This window comes from Xenopus laevis, chromosome 3L, assembly GCF_017654675.1.
Source record: "Xenopus laevis strain J_2021 chromosome 3L, Xenopus_laevis_v10.1, whole genome shotgun sequence".
Lineage (NCBI taxonomy): Eukaryota > Metazoa > Chordata > Amphibia > Anura > Pipidae > Xenopus > Xenopus laevis.
The window spans coordinates 49,546,682-49,563,083 of record NC_054375.1 but is presented as its reverse complement, the minus strand read 5'-3'; the positions used below and the strand labels follow the sequence as shown (position 1 = coordinate 49,563,083).

Genomic DNA, 16,402 nt, shown 5'->3' with positions numbered 1-16,402 from the left:
CCAGCTTCCTGTCACTATTATAAGATCACAAAGGAATGCTGACCCAAGTAAGTCACATCCCATAGCAAACCCTCCCTGTGGTAATAACTTGCAATATTACTGGTACTTTCATTCTACGAATAGGAGTTTGGGTACAAACTGTGGGACTTAAAATTGTATGGTGCGCCAGAAACGACTTCATTGCCCTGAAATTTAGCTTGTTTGTATTTAGTACTAAACTACATTGAACAGCAAGTTTAAGGGAAAGTCAAACCAAAAAGAAAAACCCAATTGTTTGCCTATTAAACCGAATTCTAAGCAACTTTAACACAAACTTTAACACAAAGTTAGACATGGAACCTAAAAAAAATCTTTTGTATGTGAATAAGCATTTTGGAATATGATATACCCCTTTTGGCTTCCTAAAACATATTTAGCTCTTCCATTGCTTGAGGCAATTGTATTTATTCTGCCTGGATATACAGGTATAGGACCTGTTACTGACCCCATCTAAAAAACAAATGCTCTGTAAGTCTATAAATCTATTGTTATTGCTACTTTTTATTAATCAGGCCCTCTACTATTCATATTCCAGTCTCTTGTATAAATCAATGCATGGTTGCTAGGGTAATGTGAACTCTAGCAATCATATAACTGAAACTGCAAACTGGAGAGCTGCAGAATAAAAAGCTTAATAGCTCAAAAACCATAACTAACAACAAATGAAAACCAATTGCAAATTGTTTCAGAATATCACATCTTTTTATCATACTAAAGTTAATTTAAAGGTGAACAACCCCTTTAAGAAATGATATCTACATGATGATTTTAATTTTTTGATACAGCAATAAAATTGTATGTGCTTGCACCCAAACTAGGTCTCATTTAAGAACATATGTGTTGATCTCGAGCAGAGCGATTCCCCATAGCAGTCGATGTGCCAGTGTTCTTTGAAAGGGTCTATCACACAAGTGTTATTATGGGTGAATTTAATGGCCTGATCCTTATCTGCCTACGCTGTTTAATGAGGTTTTGCCTTTTGATGAATAGACAGCAATTGTTTTACGATCAAATGCCATCTGAACCGTGCCTGCATTAAAATATCACCTGTTATGCTCCACACACATTTTGATCATTTGAGAGTCAGGGTGAGAATGCGAGGGCGGAAGCCTGTGCGTGGGGATTTACAAAGAGAAGTAGGCGTAAGGGACTATTTAAAGCTGACTATGCAGCCAGTACTGAGTAACAAAAGCACTGAGGGAAATATATCTACTAAAAATATAAACGCCCCAGCTAACCAAAGATAGCTCACAAAAGTCAAACCACCAACCCACACACTACAACAATTAGTTATCATAGCAGGCCATTCTCACTTAAACCTCACTAGAAGTATACACAAGTTCTCAAACTAAAACCAAGCCACATCCTACATACAATGTCAGGGGAAATTTATTGAAACATATAGGGAGGCAAGTGAATATACACATGCACCCAACCCACCCTATTTTTGATTTTTTTAAAGTCCCCCTAACACCCCCCCCCCCAGAAATGTTCATTCTTTTTATTTTCAACACAGAAGAACATTTTCACAGTTTAACTTTTTTAAAATTCCATTGTTTTCAGAAAGGACACCAGCAAAAAAATGACTTGCTTTCTATTTTTCCTTTAAATGTAAGCATTCCTTTTCCTCTCTCTAGTGTTTCAGACTAGCTGCTCTCTAAGGGCAATGGGTGGCGAGTAATCACACGTGGTAGAGGTGATTTATAATGGGTGACTACTCTCCATCCATTGCATACCTCCCAACTGTCCCGTTTTTGACAGCTAAACCTGCAGTCCCAGATTGTTACTGAAATGTCCCTACTTTGTCTTTGATCTCCTGCACTGAACAGCCAGAAAAAGATACAATGTTTCTAAAACTTAATTGGCTTTTGGCAGAGCCCAGAATATGTGGCAGCTGCACTTAGATACATTTGTTACAATTTCAGATAAGCAACCAATTGTAACAATTGAAGATAAACAAGTCTCTTGGAGGAACTGTGACTGCAATTCACCTTCATTTGCAAAACTGTAATAACACAAAAAAATTGCAGAACTTTTTGATCTTCTTTCTATTTTCAAAATGTTGGAAAGTATGTTATTGCCCTATAGACAGCCTGCACCTGGGGAGCAGCTAGTCAAAAACACTAAAGAGTAGCCACTAATCTGCAAATGCTTTCTCACTGGCAATAATGTAAACTGCCGCTGGGGAAAACATATGCACTGCTGAAGTCACCCTAAGCTTCCTTTTGAAACAACTACAGGCAAAAAGTGACATGCTTTCTCACCAGCAATTTACATTATTGCTGGTAGGAAAGCAATTCCCGGAAACTAGTCACTGGCGCTAGAGGACATTATAGGCGACTTATCTCCAAATATGCCATTGCCCTAAACTTTTACAATTGCTTGATCGATCAGTGGTTATCAGCACAATGGCGGCAGTTACTATATCAGTTGTAGCAGTTGACCTTAGTAAAGTTTAGGGGCTAAAGCTAAGAAATACTAATCTATCAGATTTTTAAAAATGAAACGAATGAAAAAAATCATTACATCTGGTGAACCATTTTAAAATAAAGGAACTACCCCATTCATATATTAAGTGATTTACAGCTCATAAAGCTTGGCACATTTCTGATCTATGGGATCCCTCTGCAAGAGCAAAGAAAATTAAAATTTTCAAGGTTGTTTTTGGTCAAAACGAACCACAAACCTGGAAATAGCTTGAATCTGAAAATATACCATCTAAAAGCCTGTTGAGGTCATGTAAGAGTCAATGACAGAGGTCCCGTCAACCATTTGAAGATGATAGCCTTCTTGTTGTTCAAGTTTTTTTCCGAGGGTTTTGCCCGAAAACTCGATCAAGTTTATTTCTGCCGAAAACACGATTTTTCTGGTTGTTAACCCAGAACTCGCTGAATCAAGTCTTTTCCATTCAAGTTTTTTCTTAAATTAGAAACCATTCAAGTTGTGAGTTCATTCGAGGTATAAAAAACTCTAAAGTTTGACCTTTGATAAATAAGCCCTAAATGTCAAAATGCTGGTATATCTTCCGTGATGTACTGTGGTCAATGTCAAACACAAATTTTGTTATGATATGTTATAACTCTCCATTATTACCAGTATACAGGCCAGCCTTCAGGTGCAGTAGCAAGGAGCAAAACAAGTAGAAAAGCACTTTATCACAGCCCCGTCACAAAACATACCAGGGCCACTTTGTTTTCAATGGAGGTTAACCCTGTTCTACTCCATAACACTTCTGATATCTCTTAAAGTGATACTGACTAAAAAACTACTTTTTATAATATGAATGTACATTAAAAGTTATCTATAGGTCATGTTGATCGTTTTTTGCTGAGAGGTTTGTTTTTGTAAGTTGAAGTTTCTAAACCTGACTGTTTTGCCAACCTGACTGTCACCTCTTAGCCTGTCAGTTAGAGTTTCTAATGCTAACGGACTCCTGCTGCACAAATATGGCAGCCCTCTCATACAGGAACATGGGGCATTAGCGTTTGGCTAATTATACAATGCACCCTGAGCCCCTTGTTTGACTAAATTTACTAACCAATTGCCTGGTTTTCTTTCATTTTTGAATTTACACATAATATGATGTAACATGAAATATGTTTGTTTATGGAATTCTGATGAATCTTTAAAAATGATCTCGTTGATGGATAGCGTATTAAGTATAAAGTATACACTTGTAATATTATGTATGGGGATATTGGAGATTTCCTGGACAAGGGCACATATATTTACATTGCTTCCTATCTATGACATCACAACTTTGCTCAAAGGAAAACAAGAACCTTCCTGCAGCTAAGCACCAACGCCCAGTGATGGCTGGGGGCCATTTCGCCGAACAATGTGTTTAGAATAAAAGGTGAGAACAGGATGGGCTGAAGGAATGCACTTTTTGGCTCGCATCCTAAACTATATCTGTTTTAGGAAGTCATTATTCTCAGATATTTAAACACCAGAGCTGTGCATTAAATTAGGTCAGTAGAGGTAAAACTAGATGACCTATTAATTGCTTGGGTATGGAAACCTTTTTGTTAATTCCATCATCTCATTACACGCTCTAGAACTATTATTGGTTAATTACTGAACCACTTCCTGCACACCTTAAAAAAAGAGAATTACTAAATGTAGCCACGCAGCAGGAATGGCACTTCATTCAGATGGGTAGAAGAAAAAAAAAAAAAAGAAAAGAAAAAAACCTTATAGCTGATGGTCATGTAGCTGAACGGGCAAATCAGCTTTCAGCAGTCAGATCTGACAGGTTTGTCGTTTTCATAGAAGGAAATGTGGTTTGAAAAGCAGTTGCAACATATTCACTTGTATTGCCGAATATTCAAATGCTTATATTTGGAGCAGAGTAAGCTTAAGATGTGCCAGTTTAGGAAGAATATACTAAGTACTTACAAGCTAATTCCCCACAAAAGATTTGCCCAAATAATGAACTCAAGCCAATCCCAAATTTGAATATCAGACCTAAGAAACAAAATCAACCATAGTTTGATGTTCAGAGCTATAAAATCATGCGATCTGGAGAGTCTGAGAATCCATTCCGATCAACATTTGGGATTCGGCCAAATAGTTTTCCTCGACCCACAACCTCCCAAAACTAACCAGGCCCACTCAGTACCCTCCATTTGTAGACCCTTGCCAGACCTACCCCGCAATGACATCACGTAAGGGGCGGGGCAGGCACAAGTCTATAAATTGATGGGAATTAAAGTGTGAGGTGGCAGACAGGGAGAGCGGAAGGAAGCACTCAACCCGAAGCCATCCAAAATACTACGATTTTTTTTGTAATAGCCGGCCCAAACCGGCCAACCCGCAGTTAAACCGGGCACATCACTAATGGGGATCTATTATACAAGAATTTGAGGTTTTCCAAGAATTTTGTTCCATAATTTGTATATATTGTACCAATATGGATTTATGCAGCTTAGTTACCATTCAGGTATCGTTTTATTATGAGAGAAAATTATATTATTTTTACAAACTTTTATTTGCCTGCAATAATGCGAATAGCTAGAATATTTGCTTAGAATGTAACTTTTAGCAAGTATAGTGAATACAAGTAAAGGAGAAAGAAAGGCATAATCACTGGGGCGGGGGGTTAGAATGTTAATATTATGTTAGGTGTAATGGTACACAGAATAACAATATTCTCTTTCTTAATTGGTAGCTGTTGGGCAAGATGTGCAGGTGACTGCAAGCAGTGAGAGTGCACCATACTAGTGATACAGTGATACGTGCAGTGAGTCAGACAGGACATTACCTGTGACTCACACAGCCCCAATACTCATCGTGACAGCAGGGCAGCGATGATTTAAAAAGAAAGATTGAAAAAATTAGAGATTTCAATAATTAGTAAAGGGAGAAGTTTTCTATTGAATTGTCAAAGTAAATATAGAGGAGAATGTTGTTACGGGGGACCTTACGGCTGTTACATGAGCTGAACATTGTTTTCTACAAAAAAAATCGACTTTTCCAGGTTGTTTGATCAAAAATCTAATTTTCGAATTAAAAAACTCAAATATTTTCAAGATCAATATTTTAAGATCTATTAAATAGCTCGAACTAGCTAAATCGAGTTTTTCCAGTTTTTTGTTAAATAAGTAACCATTCGAGCTGTGCGTTCATTCACGTTCATTCGAGGTATCAGAAACTCTAAAATTCGACCTTTGATAAATAACCCCCAGAGTGTGCCACTTGGGCAAGTTCACATTAGCGCTATATCAAGGAATATTACAAGGAAAAGTGTGTGTCTGTAACATGCAAGTGGGAAAACCAATGCACTCGTCACAGAAAGGACAAGAGTGAACACACTATAGTGGATGCTGAAACACAATACAGGTATGGCATCCATTCTCCAGAAAACTCCAAATTACCGAAAGGCCATTTCCCATAAACTCCATTTTGTCCAAATAATCCACATTTTTAAAAATGAATAATAAAACAGCACTTTGTCCAGACAAAGATATACTTATTGGAGGCAAAACAATCTTATTGGTTGTATTAAAGGGGTGGTTTACCTTTAAATTAACTTTTAGTATGATGTAGAGAGTGATCCGAGACAATCTGCAATTGATTTTCATTTTGATTATTTGTCATTTTTGAGTTATTTTGCGTTTTTATTCTGCAGATCATCAGGTAGAAATTTCATAAATATGGTTGCTAGGGTCCATATTACCCCAGCAACCATGCCCTGTTTAAATAAGATACAGGAATATGAATAGGAGAGGACCTTAATAAAAAGATGATAAATAAAAAAATAGCAATAACAATATATTTATAGCCTCAAAGAGCATTTGTTTTTAGATGGGGTCAGTGCCCCCGCTATTTTAAACCTGGAAAGGGTCAGAAGAAGAAGGCAAATAATTTTTTATAGTTAAAAAACTATAAAAAATTAAGGCCAATTGAAAAGTTGCTTAGAATTATCCATTCTATAACATACTAAAAGTTAACTTAAAGGTGAACCACCCCTTTAATGTTTAAATACATTTTAAGCAGACAATGTACGGAGATCCAAATTATGGAAAGACCCCTTATCCTGAAGATACCAGCTCCCAAATATTCTGGATAATAGGTCCCATACCTGTATTTAGTAGTATTCTCTACTAATGAAGTATATTACTTTTAGGTATACATAGTGATTAAACATTCTACACCTCATAGAGACATATTGATCCCAACTCAAATAATTCAAAAACTATAAAAAATAAATAATAAAGACCAGTTGAAAAGTTGCTTAGAATTGGTCGGTCGGCTCATCTTCTGCCATATCTGTATCTGTACATCTATTGTCACTATTATCAGCTCAGATTAAGCCCCTTAGAAAACAGCTTCCCTCTTCTATATGTAGCAAAGCTGAGGTATCTACAGAAAATCATGAGCGATGATGCCTGTGAGTGCATTCCTAAGATACGGATTGCTTACTTGATTTATGTCATACATTTCTAAACCTGTCATTACGACTCATAAAAAGTGAATGTTTTATGGATAGCCTTACAGCAATACAGGTGGATCATAAAATAAAATGGGAAACACTTGTGCTGCAGAAAGGACATCCACAAAACATTAGGGGAGCACCATACATGTGCCATTGGTGTGGCCTGAGTTCAGACTTAATGGCCTGCATATATTTCCTGATAGTTTCTTCTGTTTGGAGGGCAAATAGCAAACCATGTTCCAAGAGGAAGGGGTTGGTGGGGTTTAGTTGTTGTGGCGTGACATTAAATGCCTTGATTTATCATCATTAGGAGCTTTCTACATGTCAGAAACCCGTAGAGTCCAGCAGTTGCAGAATTACGTGTGTGCATACGAAAAGTGTTCATTATACAACTAAAAGTGGCCATACAAAGGCCGATAAAAGGCTGACGGACAACATAGACAGCTAATTGGCTCATACAGGGGGCCCTCTGCTATGTGATCAAAAATAATCCTGCTATCAATTGGACAGGTTTAAAAATCCCATCAGAGTTAGGACCACATCAGCTCATTGATGCAGTCCTCACTCCAATCTCCTGTATTCCTGTCATTCAGATCTAATCGTTGGGCCCTTTGGCTCACCTCAAAGTGGCCATATCAGGGAGTGATCTGACAACCTCTCGACAATAAGCGGACCTTAGCACATATGTCCATCTTTAGGCCTACCTTTATTCATCTTTTTGTCGCATTTGAAGCTTTTGTGCACTTACAAACTAGATTGTTCCTATAGCTGACAGGCTGGACATGACAACGTGAGAAGAAGAATTTATAAAGAGAAAAGTGATTTGAGAAAACAGATAGTCTGTCTCTCAGACAGGTGATATTTATACTGCATTACATAACTATTCCAGTGGCTGGCTATTAAGGAATAGAAGAAAAATCACTTTTTTGCTTTAAATAACACATTCTTAAATATTATAGTGCAGCTCTTACTCATAAGTATTGCCGTTTCCATAATTTCAAAGCTTTTGAGATGTTATCTGACCTACCACACTTGTTTACTTTCCTAATCCCTCCCAAACAACCACTAAAATTATACAATGGCCACAAAAGAATACTTCGTCCTTCCACCGTGATCCCGTCTAACCTGCTGACACTGGGGTTTAGCTTATAAACATAGGTTCTAAATTGCACCTCTGTGCAGAATATACTATGACTTTTTCTATATATTTACAGAATAATAAGAGTAACTATAACTTCTTCTTGTAAAAAAAAAAAGCACATTTTCCTTTCTAAGGAAGATAGGGGAACTTTAATGGGATTCTGTCATGATTTTTATAATGTAGTTTATTACACTGGTTACACTTCAGATAATTCGCTTTACAATATAAAATGTAATTCCTGAACCAGCAAGAGTATTTTTTTTTTAGTTGTAATAATGGTGCGTAGGCAGCCTTCTCAGGTCATTTTGCCTGGTCATGTTCTTTCAGAAAGAGCCAGCACTTTAGGATGGAACTGCTTTCTGGCAGGCTGTTGTTTCTCCTACTCAATGTAACTGAATCTTTCTCTGTGGGACCTGGATTTTACTATTGAGTGCTGTTGTTAGATCTACCAGGGTGCTGTTATCTTGTGTTAGGGAGCTGCTATCTGGTTACCTTCGCATTGTTCTCTTGTTTGGCTGCTGGGGTGAGGGAGAAGGGAGGGGGTGATATCACTCCCACTTGCAGTACAGCAGTAAAGAGTGACTAAAGCACATGTAACATGACTGGGGGCAGCTGGGAAACTGACAATATGTATAGTCCCATGTCAGATTTCAATATTAAATATAAAAAAAACTTATTTTTCTCTTTTGAGAAACTGATTTCAGTGCAGAATATTAACTGATGCGTTTTGAAAAAAAAACCATGTTTTTCCATGACAGTATCCCTTTAACAAGATTATGTCTTTATCTGTGAAATATGGAGACCAACCTGACTCCCGTTTGGAAAATCCATTCAGAAGCTGTTTTACTTTATAGTCACTATATAAATATATCTGTGAAGAATATGAACAGTATATGCTAGGCATTTAGGCTTGTACATACTATGAGACAGGACTGTCAAACTGTTTAAATCCAATGATGTCAGTTCTTCAGGAAACCTAACAATGCGCTGGCTCCTCAAGGTCTATAAGGCTTTACATAGAGGCAACACATTAAAAAGGGGTTGTTAACCTCTTGAATGCAAGAGAAGACTGCTATTCACTGTGTAGTTGGTATTCACCGTCATAACACAATAAAAAATTCTGTGACAAGATGTTTCCTATTCTGCGTAAGCTTCCTTTGATGAAGGCATATGAGTATAAGGATGTCCTGTGACTGCCGACAGCATTACAAGGATATTATGAGGTCAGAGGACGACTGCCAGCCAGTCTTTGAAGTTGTAGTCAGAAGCATTAATTGAATTGATTAGTAGAAATCAGATCAGAGGGATATAGTTACGTTGCAGTTACAAGAGCAAATGGTCGGAAGTGAATACACCATTACGCAGACCTGAACATTTGCTAAGAACAGCAGCCGTATTACCTCATAAGCCCTGTTGTAAGTCCTAAGGGTAAAGAGGTTATCTACACTGAGGTCAATAGAGCAGCTTGCACAAAACTGACAGAGAGAGACACAAGCTGTTACACATACACCACATCAATAGGTAACAGTTGGTTAAACCTGTCCAACACATGCCTCCCTGCAGAGAAGCAACAAGATGCCCAAAGGTCTTGTCATGACACAGGAAAGAAAGTCATGGAAAACCCTAAATAATGATTTAACAGACTGAAGTTCATGAAAAGTACCCAGGTCTGCTACTGGGATTGCTTGTAGCTGAATTTCATATTTATTATTATTATTATTAATAACATGTATTTATAGAGCACCAACATATTGCACTAGAACATAGAACTGAAAGCTTTTTTTCCCCTCTCCAGATGCCTTTTATAATGCAGATCTTGAAGTGTACAAATTAGAACTGGCATGGGACCTGTTATCCCAAAAGCTTGGGACCTGGGGTTTTCCAGATAAGGGATCTTTCCGTAATTTGTATCTCCATACCTTTAGTCTGCAGAAAATCATTTAAATATCAAATAAACCCAATAGAATTGCATTGTTTCCGATAAGGATAAATGATATCTTAGTTTGGTTCAAGTACAAGGTACTGTTTTATTATTACAGAGGAAAAAGGAAATATGTTTTTAAATTTTATATTGTTTGAAAAAAACGGAGTTCCCATAATTCGGAGCTATCTGGATAATGGGTTTCCAGATAATGCATCCTATACATGTAGTAGACTGCAATCGTTACTACAGCCTGGTTCTACAGGTATGGGATCCGTTATCTGGAAACCCATTATCCAGAAACGTTTTTGCGTTTGAACAGTCCTCAAACACATAAAAATGGGCCATTATCCAGAAAGCTCCAAATTACAGAAAGGTCATCTCCCATATTTTATTCAAATAATCCACATTTTTAAAAATGATTTCCTTTTTCTCTGTAATAATAAAACAGAACCTTGTACTTGATCCAAACTAAGATATAATTAATCCTTATTGGAACCAAAACCAGCCTATTGGGATTATTTAATGTTTACATGATTTTCAAGTAGACTTAAGGTATGAAGAGCCAAATTATGGAAAGATCCGTTATCCGGAAAACCCCAGGTCCCAAGCATTTTGGAGAACAGGTCCCGTACCTGTACTATGCCGCATGGCAAATTAAAACACTCCATGGCATATTAGAAAACAAATATTCTCTACATGTGTCTGGAACTTTCTACCTTGACTACCTTTCTACCAACTTTCAAAGCTCCCTAAATACTCACCTGTTTTGGGAAGCTTATTCAATATATCTTGATTGATCTGACAGCAGCATAAATCAACACTTGTTTCCATATTCCTTATGTTTCAAATGTACCCTAACCCTTTAGATTGTGAGCTCTCTGATCCTACTTTTATTCTATAATTCTTGTTGGTTAAATTATTGGAATACCATGTTCATTAAAAATGAATGTAAAGCGATAGATTAATAAACGAAGATACGTCACCTGCTGGCGCTATATTAATGGCGCTATATTAATAAACGAAGATGATAGCGACATGCTAGGGGTTCATCAACTTCAAACTCTGCTTCCAGCTCCTAGCAGCCAATTGGTGTCCTATGCTGCATAGTCAAGCTTGCCCTTTATATCCGCAAGCAATAAAAGTCTTGCTTATGTACAGTCCTGATGTATTTAATGGAATGCAATTGTTTAAAGTTCATATTCAGAATAAAAATGCGGTGCTGAAGAATACAGTAGTAATGATACAGCAAAGTATGTCTAGCTTAGCATAAGGGAAGACAGAATCACATGGATTGCTTTGTTTAAATTGACTAACACTGATTAGAAGAACATTTTTACCTTTTTTAAACACATCTATATTTATCTAATAAGATGATCTATACAAACATTACAGTAAACTAACAATGATTTTGTAAAATATTCTCAAACCTGACATACAGGTTGCAAAGTAACATTTTTTTCGAGTACTCAAACAGGTATTTGCATTACAGGGAGTGCACAGAAATGTAGAGTACTGTTATTAATATACAGAAGGGGTTGTTTATCAAGGAGGCATGGTGCAGCGTCATGAGTTTGCACACATTGCACCTCTGTATAGTAGAAAGGACTTGTGCCTGTCTTTGCACAATGTTTTATTACTTTTATGTAGCCAGCTGAAATGATCTGTGCAGGACAACATATACAAACCAGTTTATATAAATGAACACTATGGGGCCGATTTATTAAAATTCAAATTGCAAATTAATTCGAATTAGATATTTTGAGTTGGATTTTTGGTCAAAACACACAAATTAGAGTTGGGAATAATCCAAACTCAAATTCGAAATTTATCATACCTGGACCCTAGGAACAACTCCAACTCGACTATTCGCCACCTAAAACCTGCCGAGTTCACGTAGAAGTCAATGGCAGAAGTCCAGTGACCAATTTGAAGATGTTAATTGCCTTCCTGATGTTCAAATTATATTTCGGAGAAAAGACTTGATTTCAGTTTAGTCAAATTTGATTTGAGTTTTTGGTTCGGGAATATTCGTTCGAGTTTTTTCTTAAATAACCTCCCATTTGAGTTTATTTGAATTTATTAGCGTTAAATGGTGGTACAAAAAACACCACCGTGGATATGGGTCACGTGACACCTGTCCCGCGGTGATGTCACAAAACGGGCGGGGCAAGGGGTGAGTGTATAAATTCACAGAAGCTGGCCAACCCAAAGATTTTTTTTCGGTAGCAGACCTAAACCTGCGGGTTTCAGCCCGGCCCACACATCACTAACAAGCGGTATATCACTCCTTAGACTTCAGCCAAGTAATTTGAGACTTTGCATTTCGCACCAAAATCCGCGACACAATGATTCCGGACGCGAATGATGGAAGATACAGCCTGCGGTAGGGGCTGAAATTGGCCTGCACATTCAGCAGGCTGATTTCTTGCCAGTCTGGTCGTAAACTAATAAAGTTTTATGGCAGAGGTAACAAATGTCATTGCTTGAAGAGTGACTTTCTGCAAGTTTATGAAAGAAAAGTGTCAAAAGCATTTGCTATATTCTATTTCTTATTTAAGGGGAAGGGACAAAAGACAAAGGTGGCCATTTAAGCACATGGAATAAGTCTTCAGACAACTGCCAAAGCCTTAATAAATTATTTATAAATATTTGTAATTAAATAACTGCAATGTGACTAACCTAAAGAGTAATGTAAAAGCAATCAGAACCCAAGTCAACATCCCATATTGCTGCAAGGCAGGGAGTCAAATACACAATTACACACATTAAATTCTCACCCTCAAGCTTCAGGCAAGTAGAAAAAGCTGTCTGTCCTAACTTGTATTAGAATAAATGAAAGGTTTAACAACTGAAATGGAAAACCCTTTAGCTTCTGCATTAGTCACACACGGGATGTTTGATCTTCTTATCAGAAAACAGATAAAAGCTTCAGGATGCAAGATAACAAGGAGACATTATATTCCTGTACAGAATGGTAACCACTGAGCTTCTGGATAATTGACCCCTACAAACAAATTCAGATGGCTGCTGCTGCTGGTTGATCTGGTTTTTTGAGAATTCCTCAAAATGTTTGCTAGAAAGCATTAATTAAAAATAATTTTAGTCCACCAGGTTTAATTTGTTTAGTGAGTTCTGGCTGCCACGTCTGTTTTTAATGGTGTTTGTATAAAATGCTCCCATCATCAGATGTAATTCCACCACTGGGTCATGTGAAAAAAAAGGCACGGCATTAAAAAAAAACACAAAAAAAGAGATTCTGAATAGATTCTGAACACAATAGTAATATATAAAGCTATATGCTGGCATTCTGTTACTGTGTATTACACTGTTTTAAAGGGGTTTTTCCCCTTTGAGTTCATTTTTAGTATGATGTAGACAGAGTATGATATTCACAGCCAATGTTGTTTTTGAGTGATTTATCTTTCCAATCTGCAATTACAGAAATCTGGTTTATAGGGTCCAAATTACCCTAGCAACCATGCATTGATTTGAATAAGAGACTGGAATATATTACTGAATAGTAATATATGTAATTAAAAGTCACAATAAGAATAAATGTGTAGCCTTACAGAGCTTTTTGTTTTGTTTTATGGTGTCAAAAGAAGGCAAATAATTAATAATAATTAAAAAAAACTATTAAAAAAATATATAATTTGCTTAGAATTGGCCATTCTATAACATACTAAATTTTAACTTAAAGGACCAGTAACAGCAAAAATTTTCTAAAAAAAATGAGTTAGTATGACGCCAACACATATTAAACTTAAAAATAAATCTTTATTAAGAAATACCTTACCGAAACTCCGCTTGCGCTCCTCTTCAGAAACGGCGACAATGCGACAATCCATTGTGCGGCGCTCGATTTCTCCTCCCTGGCTATCTCCTATAAGGAAGGCAGGGGGGAGAAATGAAGCGCCACACAATGGATTGCCGATCGCCTTTTCTTCAGAGGAGAGCAAGCGGAGTTTCGGTAAGTTATTTCTTAAAGACTTAGCGACTTTAAAGTCTAATATATGTTGGTGTCTTTTTTTCGTAGCATACTAACAAATTTTTTAAAAACACTTTTTGCTGTTACTGGTCCTTTTAGGGTGCACCACACCTTTAATAAGTGTACAGAATCATTGCACTATGCCATGCCATTGATAGATAAGTACTTCAGTAGTTCAGAGCGACCCTATCATTCATTGCCCTGTCTATCTGAAATGAACATTTCTATTGTGTTCAGAATTAAAAAAAAATAATAAAAATAAAAAATAAAAATTACGTTGCCAAGTTAAAGTTGCTTTTCAATAGGAATACTTATACCAAAGCAAGGCATTATCTGCATGCAATAACATTAAATGTAAAGCGGAATGGAACGGAAAGAAATGTGATTTCATTTTAAGGAAGTTGATCTAGAGATTCCAGAGTTACCTGTGGTTAAATCCGTAAGGGTTTCCATGGAAAGCACTTATGTGCTGTCAAATAGACCAATTATGTACTTATAATTAGTCTTAATTATAGCTTCAGCTTATTTGAGTGGCAAAACATATTCAACTTCTAATGCCTGGGATAAGCTCTATTGCACAGAAATTGCACATCAGCTTTACAATCCATGAGCTTTTAACTGGAACTTTGAAGTTCCCACTGCAAGTGATTTTGCATATAGAAAGTCTAGCTTTAGGGCTAGTCCACACGGGGAGATAGCGACGCGTTTGCGGTCGCGGCGACAAAGCGCCGCGACAGTCGCCGCGACCGGCGCAGGCGACAGTTTTGTATGGGCGCCTATGTAAAAACGCCTGTGCTAACCACACGAGGCGATGCGCTTTTCAACAGTCGCCTGAAAATGCCTCGCCAGGCTTTTTCAGGCGACTGTTGAAAAGCGCATCGCCTCGTGTGGTTAGCACAGGCGTTTTTACATAGGCGCCCATACAAAACTGTCGCCTGCGCCGGTCGCGGCGACTGTCGCGGCGCTTTGTCGCCGCGACCGCAAACGCGTCGCTATCTCCCCGTGTGGACTAGCCCTTATAATAAGAGGTTGTTCCTGTCTCCTGAGTAGGTTTTGCATGGATGACTAAACTGTTTCTGCACTCACTAGGAGAGCTCATGTCTTAGTTTGTTTATTCTTCCAAGGATTGCAACTGGTTTATGTTCTTTCCCTATACCTAGTACAGGGCTAAAGAGTATGATACCACTTTAGACTATATATCACTCGACCATCTGGGTAGGTATTCCAGGGCAACAGCAAGTTTCTACAATCCATTCTGTGATTCAGTCAGATCACAGATAAAAGGACTCTGCAATGCATCATAAGAACAGGGATATGAGGAGCTGCGGCACCTTTTCACTTCTGATGGCTCAGGTTGTCAGGCAGAATGAACAAAACAATGAAATGTCGCTATCAATGTGTTACCAGCAGTACAGGTATGGGACCAGTTATCCAAAATGCTCGGGACCTGGGGTTTTCTGGATAAGGGGTATTTCTGTTATTTGAATCTCCATACTTATTACTTTGTCTACTAAAAAATCATGTATACATCAATGAAACCCAATAGGTTTGTTTTGCCTGCAATAAGGACAGATTACATCTTAGTTAGGATCCAGTACTAGGTACAGAGAAAAAGGAAATCATTTTTAAAAATGTAAATTATTACATTAAATTGGAGTCTATGCCCCTCCCGTAATTTGGAGCTTTCTGGATAATGGGTTTCCAAATAAGGGATCCTATACACGTATCTGGTACCTCTTGGGATCGTGGGTTGGATACAGTGGAAAGACACATAAGTTACTTTGTATCAGGCACTGCTGAGTTTGATAGGTAATAACCTTCCAAATGGAGGTTACCTGACACAGCAGGGCTTTGCTCCAATCAATATTTATTTGGTGTGTACTGCATGCTTCTGGAATCAGTTTCATACCACTGGAAGTGTGATGTCATACCCCATCTAAAAGCCGACCCCCTGACATCACGTCTATGTCTTCAACATCATCACCCTTCCCCTTTATACTGCATTTGCTGCAGGCAAAGGTGATAAAAGTCTTTATTTCTGGTGAACTATCTGAAACCAGCTGAACTGAAAAAAGTTTTGGAAGGTGAAGGTGAACAACCCCTTTAATGCCAGGGCCTAATTTGAATCTTAGTCCAGACTTGATGTCTAATGTAACAATAATGAACACTTCTTGTATAAAAAATAAACATTATGAAAGGGGGTTCATTCTGTAATAACACCATCCCTACAAATCAAATGCAATCAGTGCAACCCCTCCTACCGGCAATTTATATCATTCAGCAACTTTTCCTTTGACAGAACACAATGAATTTCTCCCACTGATTATAATGAAGTAGGTCACATGAGCAATTTTTCACCTATGGGTGTTTTCG

General features: G+C 37.6%; 1 protein-coding gene across 2 annotated transcripts in view; it reads right to left on the bottom strand.

Moving 5' to 3' along the window:
* Positions 1–16,402, bottom strand: part of ergic1.L (endoplasmic reticulum-golgi intermediate compartment 1 L homeolog) — a 70,687-nt gene that overhangs the window by 51,273 nt on the left and 3,012 nt on the right. The window lies entirely within an intron of this gene.